Below are 18,620 nucleotides of genomic sequence, written 5' to 3' on the forward strand. Positions count from 1 at the left end.
ATTTATAGTAGATGTGATTACATCCAGAAATAGTATCCTGTTCATGTTGGCTGGCAAATCTAGCAAGGTCAAGGACTGATTGGGTAGAGGGATTGAAATAGCCCTCCTAGCTGATGCTGCATCCAGACCAGATTTGAGACACCCTAAAGCCATGGCTCTTGCTGTATCTGTCTGTAGCAAATAGACATTATTATACTACGTTTCATGAATACTAAATTCATTGAAAGCTAACAAGGAAAGCATATGGCTTCCATCTTTTAATTAGGGAAAAGGGGCAGGACACAGCTATTTCTGGTGGTCCCATTATTGCTATTGCTTGCATAAAAGTATACTCTAGTATCCAAGATGCTGACAACTGAAACAAAGGTGTCATGAGGGCTTTCAGTAGGAAAAAAAAAAAAAAAAAAAAAAAAAAAGTTGTCTTGTGATAACCATTTTTAAACACAGTTCTTCCTGCACAGACATGTGGGTTGTCCCTGGCAACTATAAGGAATATGTTAGTATCAAGCCGGGAAGATCTGAGGCTGTTGAGCAGGATCTTAGCTGTGTGATGGGCACAGATCTGTGCTCAAACCGCAGGGCAGTCAGCTTCAACCTGCTAGGTCCTGTTAAAACTACAAACCACCTCATCTCCATTAGGATCTCACCTTATGCTAAGTACTCCATGCTAGCCAATATGAGCTAAAAACACATTGCATTTCCTACTGAAAATACATCCAAGGTCTTGCAGTGGCACTGACAAGGGCAGGTAGCTACTAAGAGAAAGGAAATTAGAGTAGCAAAAGAGCTTTGTACTCTTGTACGATTTCTGCCATTGTAGTTCGTGGGGATTTTGACATTACACTTCATTGTTGTTTGGCTTTTTTTTTTTTTTTTTTTTAAATATAATATCTCAACCATAAACTTCTCTATGAAATCCTAATTCAAGCCCCCAGAGCTACACTCAGTAAAAGCAGACAAGCCAAATCACCAAGGTTTCATGTTGCTGTAAATGAAATCTCTTAATAAATGAGAGCCAATTTTGGGGGGTCAGTACCCCCTGGTCTCAAACTACTTCCTGGCTAGTCATGAGAGATGAGCTGGAAAGAAAGACCTGGACTGTGGATCCAGATCTCAATTTAGTGGCTGTCTGTCAGCCCAGTTATTTGGCTAGCACAAAACAACATCATCATGACCGACAATCCCTCGCAGTTGAGGATGATCGTTTTCCACGACTGCCTTATCTTTGGGCCCAAAGACGGCTGACAAGTCCTATCCAGGAACAACAGGTTCTGCTGAGACTTGGACACGTGTTTCCATGTGGGATCCTTGGTTTGATCTGCGACTTGTTGTTTCTGGCACTCCTGCTTTTCCATCTCCTGTTGTCATCGTGAGATTTCAAAGTGCTGGGATCCTTGCAGTAGACTCTTTCTCCATTTGGGGCAGTCCTGGGTGATAATTTCCCACTAGTTGATGTCAATGTTGCATTTTTTCAAGTTGGCCTTGAGGATGATTTTGCCTTCTCTGCCTCCTCTTGAGCAATCACCTGGACCGAGCTGGGAGAATAAAGCTTGCTTTGGGAGTCTAGAGTAGGACATCTGGATGACATGACCATCTCAGCAAAGTTGATGTCAAACTATTGTCACCTTGTTGTTCATGGTGTTTGCTTGCTAGAAGACAGTAACACTGGTGCACTTCTCTTCCCACTGGATTCAAAGGATCTTTCACGACCAACATGGATGGTCCTTCTCCAGTGACTTGAGGTGTCTCAGCTCTGCACAGTAAGATAGGGATCACAACTGCTTGATAAACCATGGTTTTGAATCTGATGTGATCTTCAAATACCCGTTTCTTCAGGCATCCGAAGCCTGCACTTGTTTAATTTCTTCTTTGATGTCAGCTTTGTGAGAGATGGCTTCCAAAGTACAGGAAATACTCAGCATTCTTCAGAGTCTCACCGTGAATCTGAACTCCCGGAGCTGGGGACTGCACAAAGCAGTGACCATTAGCTCCATATATTTCTCCTCTTTACTGCCAGAAGAAGGCATTTCTTGTGTTTTATAATATTAAAGCTGAATGAGAAACAAAACAAGGGTCCCCACACTGATAATGGCCTTACCTAACCCCACCTGTTTTTCCACCGGTGTATTCAGCTGTCCAACTCAAAGTAAAAAGGTTTATCTTTAGTTGTCACATGAGTTCTGATGGCAATAACATTCAGAGCCTTTTACTGGGACATAAACTGTAGGCTAAAATGTCACAGGATTTTATTAGACAATCTAAACTTAATTGCAAATAAGTTGATGCACTCATAAAAAATGATGCAAGACTTCTATTAAATCCAACATATGGTAACTATTCACAGGGGGGTGGCAAATGGAGATATTACCAAGAGTGCTCCTTTAAAACAAACAACCCAAACAAGGTAACATTTCCAAAAAAACAGACTTTTAAAAGTATTAGTTACCAATGAAGCTCTACACAGCAGCTGAGGCCTCTAAAAAGCTTTACTGATGGGGAACCAGAGGTCATCCCCATTTTTCAAATGGTCCCACTGGGGAAGTCTCGTTTAAATGCTTGAGGTCATGCAGCAAGTCTGTGGCAGAGCAGGAAAACCCAGGTCTCCTGATGCCCAGTCCTTTGGTTTAGTCAACTGAATAGTCTTCCTACTTTACTTATTATTTAGTGCTATTAAATGCATAAGCATCACTTATATGCCAAGTAGAAAAAAAAACTTGCTAAGAATTAAATTTTCCCTTTAATACAATCTGGGGCAAATTTGCTACCACTTATCCCATGGGATTGGAGCGCTGGTGTGGCTCTGAGTCATTAAGGGAAGGAATCAGAGAGGGTGTAGGGATTTTGCTTCCTGCCTGTTCTGGGAAGGCTTTTTCTACCCCAGGGTCAGATGCTTTGGAGAAACAGCAGTAAACTAAAGGAAGGTTGGATGAGTAGATGCACAACTGTGCAACTCCTCTGGACAAGGACTACTGCATCCCAGTAGTTGTACAAGCAAGCCTGAAGGCTAGAAATAGAAAGATTTCAGATCCCAACCTCTACACGCTTCCCTTTCTATTCAGGACATACACAAGAAGGGTGCAGTGCCCATATGCTGCACAAGGTGATTAATGCCCCTCCTATTTAATGAGTTAAAAGAAGGAGCAGCTTCTAATCTAGGAAAGCAGCCCAGCCAACAAGGATTCCCATTTTACTGTCCTGTAAAATATGGAAAACAGGTGAGGACACTGATCCATTTTCAAAGTGCAGCATGCTGCACGCTGCAGGGGCCAGAAGTCCTCAGCAGAGTCCCTAGGCTTATTTAATGTGACAACCTCAGTAAATAATTGCATTGCAAGCAAACAGAAATATCTCTTCTTGCAAGACCAGGCTCTCACACATCGCAGGACCGCTGATACAGAGCATTTTACACTCACAGTCTCTGCAGTTCCCCTGTGCCATTCAGCTAGACATGAAATATGGAAGTCCTTCTTTTTAAAATTAAAGATGCCTATTAATAAAGTGATGATCATTTTGCTACTTTCCAAAACAAATATGTTTGTCCTTTGTTCATCTCTTAGCACTGGAGTGCATTTTATCAATTAAAGTAGGGCACTAGGAGCCGTGAATCCAGGCCTCCATCCCCACCTTTGCTACAGAGTTGCTGAGGAGCCTTGGATAAGCCACTTAACCTCTGCATGCTTCAGTTTTAGTCCTCTGTACAACCAGCATAACTGTATTTATCTTGTTTTACAAGGGGTTGTGTGAGGCTTAATTAATGTTTGTACAGTGCTTTGAGACCTGCCGAGGGAAGGTGCTATATAAAGCTGCAGTATAATTACATGTGTTTGTATTGTCTTTGTCTTTAAATATAGCAGTGAAAGGTCCTAAAAGGGATTAGTTTGGCAATCAAATGAACTGTATTAATTGCAATGCAAACTTTATTCCAGCAAGTCCCTGTGCTGAAGAATGACCAAAAATTCAACACCATCCTGCTTTGCCTTGACACACAGTCTAAATGTACCGTGGTGACAGGTTAACTTTAAAGCCATTCTAAAGTAATCACATGCTGCTAGAAATCATTGTGCACAGGTACATCCTGTGCTGGCAATTCTAACATGGCACAGACAGTTACATTTTGCATTTGCCTCAGCTAAGATACTGATAGGAGAAAGAGGTAGATCTAAATCCAGCTTCAGGTGATGCTGTCAGTAGCTGGTTAAGCAGGTTCCATTTTCTCATTTATCCCTGAAAATCAGGAGAGTTTCTAAAGCGATAAGGAATGCCATGAGTGATATCTTTTATTGGACCAACTGCATGGTGGGGATATACACAGACAAGCCTCGTGTTGCATTTGAAAGCTTGTCCGACACTGTCCTAACCATGCAGTCGGTCCCATAAGAGATCATCTGCAACATTCCCTGCCTTCTGCATAATTCCTGGACCGTTGCAGATACCACATCACTCCAGCACTACCAAAACATGGAAGATATTCAAATCTGGAGGTATCTAAAAAATGTTTAAAGTCTAGAAAGACGTTAAAAGGATGTGGCTACATTATGATTGTTCCATAGCACATACAAGGAGGCAGGTGGAAATGACTGTAGGGAAATCATTTCCCCACCTGTGTTCTTGTGTGGGCTTTAAATAAGCACTCCCTTAGCATCGTAAAAGGTCAGTGTGGCCTGAAGGAATCAACACTAGGATGTGACTTGTAATCCTGTCTCTGCTGCAGGTTTGTCTTAAAATAATGCATATCTACTCACCACAAAGGAGTCTTGCATTAACGTTTGTACACTGCATACTTGGCATGATTCTTCTGAAGCAGATACCGGAGCTGGGGAGCTCAGTCTGTGCAGGGGTAACACTGTCTTAGCCCCTTTCTGTTGTGAGAAGCACCCAAAGGATGCTTCTAAAGATGTGGGAAAGCTCCTCATGAAGCAACACTGTTCTAGCTATCACTGCTTGTAGGCCTGTGTGAAGCGCCTAGTATTCACTTTGGATTCGGATTCGGCCGATTCGGGGGACTGCAATTTGATTCGGTGATTCACATCACTGTCCCAATTCCATTCAGCCGAATCGGATTTGGAGACTCGGCTGCTGCCAAGCAGAAAAGCCCCGGGGCTTTTCTTGGTGGGTTTTTTTTGTTTGTTTGTTTTGGGTTTTTTTGTTTTTTTAAAAAGGGCCAGAGCTAGCCCAGGCGGGGCACCCAGGGGAGTTAGGGGGATGTGCAGAGCCCCCCCATGCAGCATGGAGCAGTGGAGGGCAGCAGGGATCGCTCCCCACCCAGCAGCACCTGGTTAGCACCAAGGCTTTTTTTTTTTTTTTAAAGTACCAGGAGCTGGGGTAGGCAGGGCACCCAGGCGGGGGGGCTGGGGGAGCAGAGGGGGTCAAGGGGCTGACAGGGGTTCCCCCATGATCCCCTCACCCAGACCCCCTTCCCTGCCCCAGTACTTACCGGCTTGGAGTCAGCTGCTGCTCCCTGCTGCAGCCACCAGGGACTGCCCGAATCAAAGCTGTCTGACCAAAGATTCAGAGAGCTTTAAATCAATTTGGACCTTTAAATTGGTCCCCTGATTCAATTCAGATTCGGAGTTTTGGCCACCGAATCGAGCCAAATCTCCTCCGAATTGAATCACCACCCAAAGCTTTGCACAGCCCTACTGGCTTGCCCTGAGCTTAGGATCTTGTTTGGAAATCCTCCATATTATCAGTGGAAGTTGTAGCAGTGATCTGTGGACTGAACATGAAGGGGGTGCTGGCATAAAGCAATAACCAAAGAACCCTTTGCTTTACCAATAATCTGTAATTTAGCCAATGATTCAGCTTGCTAATGCCATGGTTTGGGGTTTTTTTTTCAATTAGAGAACAGAGGATTCAGAAAGCAAAAGCTAGACATTTTAAACATTGCCAACTAGTTCAGCCAGCCTCTCTTTACTGTTTGGTCTCCGGGGCAGGAGCAGAGATAAATTGATCTTCTTGAAAGATTCATCTATGAGTAGGTATGAGGTTTCATTATATGAATATCATCAGCATAAGTGAGTGGATTTAATTCATTTAGCAGGTTTATTTACTAAGCAACTTGAGGCAGATTAGAACATTGCTGTGTTTTTACCATTTGGCACATATGATATTTATTCACTTAATAGCTTCATTAAGGAACATTCAGGGAGTGTATTAACTGAGTGAGTCTATAGATCAGCCTGCAGTAAATTTACAGGATTTAGTTGGAGCATTTTGCTATTTTAGTCACAGACTTAACTGTCTCCAATAAGGTTTGCCATGTAGATTTAATAAGATAGTTACTTCACAAAAAAAAGTTATTAAAAGCGTGTGTGAGGTTTAGTATCCATCTAAGAGTAGGGCTCAGTATTGCATAAGTTGATAAACCTCTGCAAATATTGAAGTTTGAGTTTTCACAGAGTGAAAATCCATCTGTCTAAGGCACGTATTTGTGCATGCGATTATCAATTATGCATGCAGTTTGATCATTTGCATTCTCCACTGCAGTATTTATGTGTGGTCATGGCTAAGTATTCTGTCTCCCACAGACAGCTAGTCCACTGAGAGGATAAAGGACTTGCTACTGTTGCTAACTACACCAGTCATTCCTTTAACCCAAATGGCAGAGTATTGTGCTTTGGCTGCCAAAGGCAAGGATTCTGTCAACCCTTGCCTGCATTTGTTACAATTGTAAAAAGGTGCACAGCCTTCACATAAAGAAAGACAAGGCCTAGAAATGCTCGTCACATGTTTCTTATCATAACTGTCTAGTAAATCTTCTACTGAGAAATTATTGTACTCTATAAAAGAGTTTTGTAAGACTAGATGGCCTGTAATTAACACAAATGAGGACACAAAGGCTCATTGTGGAACAAGGGAACGGTTTTGCTATTTAATTGGAGCCAGTTCCCACTTCTAATGAGTATTATCTTGGTATTTAGAAAGCAGCACCTTGCATGTAAGATCCAGTTTGGTATTACACAATGCCACCAGGAGCACAAAGCCCTGAGATATTACCATTGTCTGCCTCTGGTGTAAACAGGTACAGGCAACTGCCTTTTGCCCTGTGCTCAGGCACAAGTACCTCCCGGCATAAAGTATTACAGATCATAGTGTAGGAGGGAGAGCAGACAAAGATTGTCTTCACTGCTGAGCTAACTCAGTGCATTTATGCTATTCGTCCTGTTGAATTAACTTTACTCAAGTGACAGCCATCACACTGCAAAATAAGTCATTGCGGTGCCCGGACAGCTGCACTCGACTGTGCTGCACTAAGGCTTCCGGGGGCTCTTGCCAGGATACTTAGTGCTTCAGGAAGCAAGGCCAGACCACTGGGATTTTTACAGCATTTTGTAAGAGAACATGGCTATCCGTTCTGGAAAACCTGGGGAACCATAGGATGGCACTGGAGGACTAGTTGCACTTGTATAAGGTCCCATGCTGTGGGGTGGTCATATGAGCAGCTACGATTACTGCTTTAGTCTTTATCCCATTTCCAGCCAGTCAAGGCTGGTTAGAAACTCTCAAGCAAATGACTTGTGTGTGGACAGTGGTCAAGTGAGGGGCAGCACATGAGCTTTAACTGGAGTTAGCTTTGCAGAGAAGGCAAGCCCTAGCTGCCTGTGTTATTCCCTCTCCAGTGGGAGTGGAAGATGGCTGGGCAGAGGCAGGCAATGACTAGCCTAGCTCTTTTCCCTCCTTCCCATGCTACTGTAGAAAGGCAAGTCATTTTGCAGTGGTCTGTTCTCGAAGGAGATAAGTTTTTGTGGTATGAGGAGATAGAAAGGGAATTCAATGCGACTCATAATTCACTCCTCTTCTCCTAGGGCAGGAGAGCTACACACCATCCTTACTCGGAGAGGAATAAGCTATAATTTAGCCCAAACTTAGCAAAGGAACACCTGCAAAACTTTTTAGAAGTGTGGAATGTAGCTAATTGGGGTGAAAAACCCACAATTGGGGCGATTAGGAATCAATGAAGCAAAGAGAATGCATTTCTAATCAGAAAGTATCCAAGCTGTTGGTTATTAATTTAGAGTGGTAACAAAAAAAAAAACAACACACAATCCCTAAACCTCTAATGATTCCTTCCTGACAACTTCCCAGGCTACAGGTGGTTGGTAAGGGCTTCATAAAGCAGCTGCTCATCAGTTCCAGTTTCTCATTATTTTAACTAAAAGAGATTTGTTGTGATCATTAAAAATAACAACAGCAACAATTCTGCTTTCAAGAACCCTACCATATGCTTATATAAGGGAAAGCCTGAGCTGCATAGCAACTGTGATAGGCAGACCTTGAGGGCCCGGTATGGATACTTAGGGCTGATAGATGGGGACGGTTCCTTCATAGTACAGGTACGGAGTATTGTGCATAAGCACTATGCAAATGCAGATGATAAAAAAGAAGAAAAGGGGACTGAATCCTGCATCAGAGAGAAGCACAGGCCAAGTGCTCTGCCTTGCCCACACACAAGAGTTTTTTGTCAATGAGAGGAGCACTAGGCAATACCACATTAGCACAAAGGACCACAAGAGACCTGTCCAAATTTCTTTAGGAAGAAACAATAGGGCTTTTTATGGCCATAAATTGTTCGATTAAAAAAAAAAAATTATTGAATGTGCTGTTGGGTTTTTGAAACTTTCAGAGTAGGGAGGAACACCTTCTGGCCTTACTCTCCACCTCCATTTCTACCAGGAAAGATGCAGGAAGAGTTAAAAAGAAAGCACCAGAAAGAGAGAATATACCTAAAACTCCAAGTAACACTCTTCCAAAGGGAGCTGACAATTTTTTGCTCGTTTTTGTTAGCATCACTGTAACCGGAGGGCGGTCAGAGTGGCCCTGCTCTCCCCTGCCGCCTCTTTTACCACGCCAAGCTGCCGACTCGCACCTTCCTATTCTCGCCCGCCACGACTTTGATCTTATATATATATATATATATATATATATATATATATATATATATATATATATATATATATATATATATATATATATATATATATATATATATATATATATATATATATATATATATATATATATATATATATATATATATTTATTTTATAGGGAGGCTGCCTATCGTCTTCTGTTCCACGGTTATCCGATTATCTCCAGTTCCTCTACACTCTAGCCTTATGGGCTATGCGTGGCTCCAACCACCCCCATACCACGCCCCAAGCCTTGCAGATGTTACAGACATTGTTCTGTCTCTCTCTCCGTGCCCTCTCTGGCGCTCGGGCGCTTCGCAGCCCTCTCTCTCCCTCCAGGGCCTCCTCAGTAATGCCGCCGTCCTCTCCAGGGCTCTCTCAAGCGCTGCCCCCTTCTCCGGGGCTCACCATGCCCGCACTGGGGCTTCTCAGCAACGTCCCCTTCTCTGGGGCTTCTCAACTGCCCCTCTCTGGAGCTGGGGTCTGTGCACCCCAAATGCTGCACCCTCACTGGCACTGGGGTCCCCACTCTACTGTGACTCCCCTATGAGGCCTCCTCCAGCCCCTAGAAGCCTCACCCAAAGCACCGGTGTAACAAATAGCAGCACAAAACACAAGCCTCTTGGCTACAACATAAACAGAAGCCACCCGGCCATAACAACATTCAGTCCTACCAGGGATCCTTTCTCTCTCCACAGTATCAGATGCAGCTCCTTCCTCAGGCCTCTCCTTCATAACACAGCTAAAAACTCCTTCCTCCTTGGCTGCCGGTGGAGGCTTTATATAGGAGCCAGGCCCTGCCCCTTCTCGTCAGCTGGCTCGGCAGGTGTGGGTCATTAGTTCCCACAAGTTGCCTCAGCAACCGGCACCTGAGGGGTTATCCCAGCTCTTCCAGTAGCAGGCACCTTAGTGCCCTGCTACAATCACAAAACCAAATCAGTAAAGTTTCTAGTGAAACAAATTCAAGAAGAAAATATGTGTTTTCATGGGAAGTATGAACACATTTCATTTCAGTCTTCTCACTGTTAGGATAGCATGGGCTCTGACTTGTCCTTTCCTGTTCCACGTGTTTGGGGGACTCGAACTCATGCTTACCTCTATTTGTAATCACCCCCTCACCCTTGCTGTTTTCAGACTTAAGCTAGAGGGGAGGAAGGAAATAACCTGTACCAACTAAAGGGTCAGAACAGAATAATTTTTTCTCCAGGCTCAGTGGGGAAAGTGGGACAAATGTTGACAGAGTTGGCCCTTTTCTGTCCCTAAGACACTTATACAGCACCTGTTAATCAAAGCTTGTTCATATTTCAGCAAATGGGACTTTGTCACTGAGTTCATTGGGTACAGAATTGGGCCCTTAGTTCAAAATTAATATCCAAAGCCAAGGTGCAGGGGGAGAGGGGAGGGGAAGGAGAGGGAGATAGAAATGATCATTTAGAAAGGCTCCATAATGAGATCCTGGGGGAGTAGGGAATTTGGAGTGGTCCCTCAATTAAGTAGCTAGCCAGTTCATCAAAGACAGACACAGGGCCTACAGGGGTTGCTTCCTGCTCCAGAATAAAATCTGGTGTGTAGATTTTTATTCATGTATGTCAGTGTTCACTAAACCTGGTGATCATTATGCTTGATTGAGCTAAAAAAAAAATCAGTTGCAAATATTAAATGTTCTGGACTTGATTCTTCACTCACTTCCCCCATGTAAACAAAAGTCAAAGTCGCTAAATTGATATATGTTCAAGGGTGCTTTATGTTTAGTAGCAGTTAGAGAAAATCCTGTGACACTGTTCCTACCCTGCGATTTGTTAAGTCACCAGGCAGTTCAAATGTAAATTTCAAATTTGTTCTTGAATCCTCAAGCCTGCGTGCTTAAAATTAACTTTCATAAACTCTAGGACAATTATAAATAAAACTTTATTTTCTCCAGCACACGCCTATTTTCAAAAGTTTGTAGCATAGCTATTCTGCCCACCCTGTTTCCATTTGCCAGAAGACACAGTGTTCTGGTGAATATGATACTGGCTTTGGTGCACGTGACCTGCCAATGATGTGTTTGTGTTGTGTACCAACCCATTTACCTACCCCATGCCTCACTTTCCCTACTGTAAGATGGAAACCACGATACCTGCCCTCTTTTGTAAAATACTGTGCCAATTTCTATTTCCATTCTGTCTTTTATATGCTTTTATCCTCTTACATCTCACACAAATGATGCCATATGTTGGTGAAAGTAATTATTGTTCTATGTCTATCTGGTCCCAATCATTTGCTGCCTGCTTAACCCAAAGATAAGCCCCCAGACTCCAATTGTTACAATTATTTGAGAGGTCCCTGCCTTGTGATTGATGCTAACAGGTGCAAGAGTGGATATTTTGATTCTACCTTGTCAGTCTTGATAAGGTTGCTATGATAGGTGCGTTAATAGGAAATAAGTACAGTAGATGTAGTAATAAATTGCTATCCTGACAGATCTGACATATCTCCACCCATGTACTGAAGAAGAGTTGAGAGATGTGTGTATGATTAGTACTGGTTAAATGGGTGGCATTTGAATTAGCATATTGTGCTGTGGGCGCTTGGAAGCCTCAATCTACCGTAGTAATACTTACCAATTAAATAGCACTTTACATCTTCAAAGCACTTGGGCCACAGGAGATTACATTCATTTTAAAACAATGATAGATTGTCTGTGGTTTATGTGTGGGACAGGAAGGAAATGCACTTTGCTGACCATCAGTCTTAGCACTAGCTTTGGCTAGGAAGGTACTTCAGTGGGTGGAGCATTTCATAACAGGAGTGTTGTCAAGTGAAGCTAGGTGGGCAGGTGGGAATATTTTGCATGGAATTAATTATATGAAGTGCCCTTTATTATGGTTTAAAGCAATGGGTTCTCAACCTTTTTAAGTTGAGGCACCCCTTGTTAAACTCGAGGCAACTCTAAGAAAATGTCAGTTCTCAGTTTTCACTTGTTTTTTGACTAAGGAAAAATAATAGAGCAGTTCTTCTCTTGCAAAGATCTCAGACCATAACAGGTCAGAATTACTTTAACACCATGGAGTCCTACTTGAAATTGTTGAGTTTATCTAATGTATCATGTTTGCCTACCTACCAACATTGCATGACATCCCTGGGCACCCCGAAAGGATCTCAAGGCACCCCAGCTTGCCATGGCACCCTGGTTGAGAATTGCTATTTTAAAGGAGATTAGACAAGCACCTGGCTGGGGTTACTTAACCCCAGCGCTCTTTCCTGCCCAGAGCAGGGGGTTGGACTCAATGATCTAATAGGTCCCTTCCGAGCCTAGAAATCTATGTAATCTATGAAAGCCATTTAAGGTCTACAGTCTGTGTGTAGGCATATACTTAACTTAAGCATATGAGCAGCACTGTTGATTTCAGTGGGCCTCTCACATGTTTTCTGGATCAAAGACAATTTTTTTTCCATAATATATGTAGAGAATACAATATGTGGAAATAGCTAAGATTCCTAAGGGACACTAATACTTTATTACTGCTTTTTCTTTTCTATTAAGTTTTGTGCGAGTGTTTTGCCAGAAACGACCACCTTGAATTCTGTCTTTCTGTGCGTAGGCCATGCCTGGGTCATCAAGTTCCGCTATGTATTCATACAGATACATTTGTGAAGCTCCTATTAAAACCAGTTAAGTTTCCTTCCCTCACTGTTCCTATTGGAAGGATGATATAAAACTTCCTTTCTCTGATGGTTTGGAACCTTCTTCTAACTTCTACCCTAAATGTATTTGTACATCACATATACTCATTTGTTCTGCTGTCCTCATGGTCCTTTGGTTTACACAGGTCTTCTCTTACTGTGGCGTTTATCCTCCCCCTTTTGCATGCATTTATGGATAGCAATCCTATTCTCTCTCTCAGACCTCATTTTGCAAGGTTAAACAAAGCAAGCTATTTTAGTCTTTTATGGTAAAATAATCACTCAAGTCTCCTGATGGTCCTAAGAGTCCTTCTCTGCACCTGTTCCAGTTTAATTCATTTCTTGGATGAGGGAGAACAGAATCATCCACAACTTCCAAAGGAGGATTTATTGTATTGGGGCCTTATACAAAATTATTGCTACTATCATCTCTCTCATGGAAACATTTCTCCTGATACATGCTAGAATTGCATTCACCTTTTCATGGCCTCATCCTATTGGTTGTTCACAATAATTGATCACCATTTGATCAACTAATACTTTTAGGCTTTTCTTCACCATTGTCATTTCCAGTTGATGAGGCTTCAACTTATGGTGGATAGCTTAAGCATATGCCACTTGAAATCGTATCAGTCAGAACTGACTCTGAAATCTAATTTAGTGCTGGTGAGAACACACTGAAATCATAGAGTCTAGCTAGGGGTTTGAGTGGACTTTGGATCAGATTCATAGTACCCATAAATTAATATTTTGTTGTTGTCACTGGAAGGGAGCCTGACCCGTACAGCATTTTCATCAGCTCAAGTGCTCTACTGACTTGAGAGATCAGCTGTTGAAATAGGAGCCCTTTGGGCTGACTGCTATGTCTACAGCTACAAGTTGAACTGGAAATAACTGATAGGGCTGTTCTAAGCTTTGGGTGGTGATTTGATTTAGAGGAGATTCGGCCCAATTCAGTGGCCGAATCTCCAAATCCAAATCGAATCAGGGGACCAATAAAAGGTCCAAATCGATTCAAAGCTCTCCGAATCTTTTCCAAAGATTCGGAGAGCTTTGATGATTCGGGCAGTCCCCGGTGGCTGCAGCAGGGAGCCGCAGCTGACTCTGAGCTGGTAAGTACTAGGAGCGGGGAAGGGGGGACTAGGGGAGGGGACCATGGGGGACCCCTTGCCCCCCCCACACCCTCAGCCCCCTCCCCCATGGCTGCCCCATCCGACCCAGCTCCTGGCTTTTTAAAGAAAAGCCCCAGTGCTCACTGGGTGTTGCCAGGTGGGGGGACGATCCCTGCTGCCCCCCACTGTCCCACAGTGCATGGGGGGCTCTTCCACAAGCCCCCCATCCCCCCTCACTCTCTCAGCCCCCATGGGTGCCCCGCCCAAGCCAGCTCCGGCCCTTTAAGAAAAAAAAAGGAGAAAAAAAAATCCCTGGGACTCACTGGTTCCTGCAGTGGCCTCGGGGCTTCGGGGGCTCATGCAGAGCCCCCCACATGACATGGGGAAGTGGGGAGGCAGCAGAGATCACCTTTCCTCCCCCACTGGCAGGAACAGTTAGTCTTGGGGGGTTCTTTCTTTTTTTTTTTTCTTAAAGGAACGGAGCTGGCCTGGGCAAGGCAGCCGTGGGGGGGCTGGGGGAGCAGGAGGGGATCGGGGGGCTCATGCAGAGCATCCCATGCAACGTGAGGTAGCATGGGGCAGTGGGGATCGCCCCTCTGCCCAGCAGCACCTGGTGATCCAGGGCTTTTTTTTCCAAAGAGCCAGGAGCTGGCGCGGGCGGAGTAGCCATTGCCGGGCTGGGGGGGGACAGACCTGGCTCATTCAGAGATTCAACAGGAACCAAATCTCCGAATCGGATTCGGCCAAATCAAATCGGGACAGTGATTCGAATCACCGAATCAAATCACTGTCCCCCGATTTGGCCAAACCTGAATCCAAGGCAAATACTAGCTGCCTCGCACAGGCCGACTAACTAACTGGTGACCCAACGAAGACCAGACCGTGAGAGACAGAAGGTAAAAACAGGAGTGCAGAAGGGACAGTATCAGCTCAGGCATGAGATGAGTTTCAGATACTACACCTACTCTTGGCTGCTCTGTGTCATTCTTAATGGTACTACAATATTATACTATTTTGTTTAAAATGGGATTCTCATCTGTTGCTATGCAACAGACCTACACAAATCAAGCGAATCTGGCTGACTACTGTAAGAACAGTGAAACAGGCTTAAAGGCAAAGAGCTATTGAAAACACAGATGGGAAAAATAGATATTTTCTCTTTCGGTTACGGTCAACTTAGATATCACTGGTAACAACAGCAGGCAAAATATTTTTTAACAGAAATTCAGTATTATATGGACAGTGTTGCTTTACATCCTTGAAAATGTCTGGGTGGACTCCAGTTCAGCCAGCTTTGTGCTGTAAAGTGCATTTTCATGTTGCTGTTCTCAGGCCAGTGCACTGACAGACCACTACTGCTTCATTCTGAATATCTGCTAAGAACCTGCAACTCCCAGTGAACTCAACAGCAGCTGCAGAAGCTCAGCACCTAATGGCATGTCAGATCAGCTGTCATTAATCCCAACCCATTTATAGCACAATTTGGATAGGACCATGTACTCCAGCAGATGAGCATGCTGTATTTGGTTTCTTCTCTTACCATTCTTTCCAGTTTTTCCTTCAAGAATTTTTACTCAGATTTACAAGAGGGGAACAGAAGTCCTTTGATCCTATAATGTATGTACTGTTTATCCTGGGGTTTGTGAAACTGTTTGTGTCTAATTATTTTTGACATCTTGCAAAACGTTTGCAAATTTCTTCGGGGCGGGGGAGGAGGACCCAAACCGCGTCGTCTCTTGGTGACAAAGAAGCACTGTCTTTACAGACCTCGGTTTTCATTTCTCCCCCTCCTCTTGGAGAGATCCCAAGACTTTATCTTCCAACATGGCACATTTATCGGCGATACAGAATTAACAGTCTCTGTTTTTAGAGAATTGCTACACTTCAATAAATAAAACTGTTCCTTGTATTGTTTAGTATGGAATAACTACTGACAAAGTATATGTTTGTAAAGGAACAAGTGCAAGGCTGTTGAACTGGAGTAAAAATGACCAGAGAAGTAGCTAGCTGTGTTGGTATGAAGTCAGGGAGAAGGCAGGATAGTTAGTCCACAAGGTACACCTCTAACCTGAAGCATAAATAAAGCTCCCTAGGGGAGGAAGATAATAGAAACAGCTGTAGTCTTCTTCACTAAGGGCTCTTCTTGTTGGCCTCTATTTCCTATACTTATTTATGCCTATGTAAATTGAGTGCCAAATAGGTGGAAACACTGCTCTAATTTAGTAGCACTTAATAGCATTGATGTGCAGCTGTGGGGCAATGGTGAACTATGTCCTGAATTTTAAGCTCTCTGGGTGTCCACTCCCTTATTTTCAACAGCACAAAGTGAAAATATTGACACAGAAGGGAAACCTAATCTAAAGAAACATGGACACTAATATAGTCCTCACCATGTCCAGACATGAAGCCTCTTCCATGTACTCCTTTTAGGAGTCATAGAAAAATATACCGGACGCAGGTACCAGTATAGATCCTTGTTCTTCAGACATGTCTACAGCAGCCATAAAAGGGGATGCCTGAAACATAAAAGGTTTCATTGGCCCCATTTTCAGCTCGGGGGGGTTTCATTTTGCCTTAGGGCTCAAGGGTGCCTGTACACACCACAGGTTCTATTCCTTATTAAATTAAATAGGTTTATAAAATTTAAACTTGTTTATTTTGGAATGTCCTATCTGTTTTTACACTCACTAGGTTTTCAAATAAATTAAGCCTTGGAGCGCTGCATCTGTGTTTACATGCACTAGGTGTTCAAACCGATTAAGCTAGGTCCCTGGCTGGGGCTACAGAAGAGCAGGACAGTCCAGCACTGCCCTCCAAGCCTGGAGCCCCTCACCCATCCCATGCCCGTGCCCTGCCACACAGTTGTGGAAGCAGGGAGCCGCAAACCACACAAGAAAAAAAAAAGTGGAAGCAATTCAAAAGTGAAAGCTAGTGAAAGGGGTGAACTACAAAAAAGTTTCATCGCCATCTGGTGAACAAACGGGCTCATTACACATCTTTGAGTGCCTTTGTGTTTGCACACAATGAATCCATGGACATGATGATGAGAAGGTTCAGCTAGCACATTTCAGGACTAGAACTAGGCCAAGATACAGCAATAGGCCTAGATGTTTCACATGTTGTGTTAGTGACATCCAGAGGGATAGCACACATAATTGCCAAGACCTGTTCTGTCTCAAGGATATGACACCTCTGGCATGTAATCTGGTATTTAACCTTGATACAGCCACTGAGCCAAAGTCACAGCTGATTTGTACATGTGACTGAAGTATAGCAGCTAATGATGAGACTACTGTCTTCTGTGGCAATAGGAAGTAAGAGGTTAATGATGTTAAAAGTCACTGATCAAATTTTTCAAATCCAAGCACTTAACATGAGCCCTGTGCAGAGCAACCACAAATCTGAAATCAATAGAAGTAGCAAGCACTCAGTTCAGCACCCTTGAAAAATCAGACTATACTGCTACAGAGGAGCCTACACATGAAACACATGATTATTTTGTGGTTTTTATTAGAACTCTGGCCTCAGGTGAACGTGAAGAGAATCTCAGTTTTCATTTAAGAGAAAATATTTCTCAGAGTGTCAAGGAAACTTTGAAAATATGAACCACAAAATGTAAAAGTCAGAACCTAATAATGTGTGTCCATTTTGAAAGCCTCCTGATTTTTTTGGTGTCCGGCCCATGCTTTTTGAATATTTGGAGTTGGCAGTCCTGATTAGGTCCACAGGAGCCCCCCTAAAATTAAGAAGGAGGATTAAACTTTGGTTAGCATGTATAGGGAGCAGGCCCGTCTAGGCAATGGGCCTGGACTTTGCTGGTTTGACCTAGTGCTCTCTACCAAAGTGAGACCCGATTACCACTAGCTGTTATCTAGGTTAAGCATAATTCTGTAGAGTGGCAACTTTTTGGATACTTTCTCCAGTAAAGCCGGATCATTTCTGTCCTAAGCAAGACCCTTGTCAGTGCTGAATTTTCATTAAATGCAGAGATTGGGAGGAGTTATGCATTTTTATCTCAAGAGTGCACTAGACAGCCTTACTTGCACAGAAATAGTTTCTAGCAAAATAATTTGCTGAAATTGTTGCTTTTTAAGTTTCATAAGTTTTCAGTATGAAAAAACCTGGACTTGCAGTACTTATGCATTGCCATGTGACTATTTTGCATGCTTCTGCCTTAAATTACTGTTCCATATTTTGTAAACGGGATGCATAAAAGCACTGCAACATTAAGTCAGTGTAAGCGCTGTGATGGTATGCCCATATAAGCTTTGTTTTCTAAGTAAATCATTCTAGTCTCTTAGGAAAGCTGTATCTACTGGACATGACTTGAGTCATATAATACAAGCTCAACAGTAAATTCTAGGCAATCTATTAAGAATGTCACGCTGTGCTCTTCATTTCTTGTCCTTTCCAAGGTGAACAGAAGAGTCATCAGCAAGTGGTTTGTGAAGGTGTCTGTGAGTGTTGGCAGGTAAATAATTTTTTTTAAACCAAAGTTAACAGTCCATGTAATCATGTGCATCAATCTGATTTCTATAGAGGCAGCTCTTCCTCTTCTTCTCCTTTGATAAGAAGTCCAAAATGTGCAAGATCTATGAGAACACAGGGTTGCCAAAGGAACATAATGACAGCATGCACTGAAGCCAGGATGCAGGTGTTATTGCTTGTTGAAAGTGTGTAGCACAATAGGTCATGAGTTGGTGTGGTCACAAGTTGGGCTGTCCAGATGAGCGAGGACTTTTGTTTTCCTGGATGCTAGTAGCAGAGGCACACTTTGTGCTGCTGTGACTTGTCCCCAGGGAACGCTTATGCCACTCATGCTCTGGCGCACAGCAGGTTACCCTGGGTGAGGTAGGGGAGGCTGGGGCCAGCGGCTTTACTGGGGTCCTGGGGGCCTTGGGGAGCTGCAGCCTCAGTGCTCCTGCAGCTGGGA

At 43.4% G+C, this 18,620-nt stretch overlaps 1 long non-coding RNA gene across 2 annotated transcripts; it reads right to left on the reverse strand.

Annotated features, from left to right (window-relative positions):
• Positions 1-389: 389 nt before the first annotated feature.
• LOC132243423 (uncharacterized) lies at positions 390-9,653 on the reverse strand. 2 transcript variants are annotated; one of them, XR_009455000.1, is made up of 3 exons: positions 9,584-9,653; positions 5,435-5,496; positions 390-1,965 (listed from the first exon to the last, which is right to left on the reverse strand). It is a non-coding gene; the product is annotated as an uncharacterized LOC132243423 (long non-coding RNA). The 2 variants fall into 2 exon arrangements; XR_009454999.1 differs by lacking the exon at positions 5,435-5,496.
• Positions 9,654-18,620: the final 8,967 nt, after the last annotated feature.

Source organism: Alligator mississippiensis, chromosome 9 (assembly GCF_030867095.1).
Source record: "Alligator mississippiensis isolate rAllMis1 chromosome 9, rAllMis1, whole genome shotgun sequence".
Lineage (NCBI taxonomy): Eukaryota > Metazoa > Chordata > Crocodylia > Alligatoridae > Alligator > Alligator mississippiensis.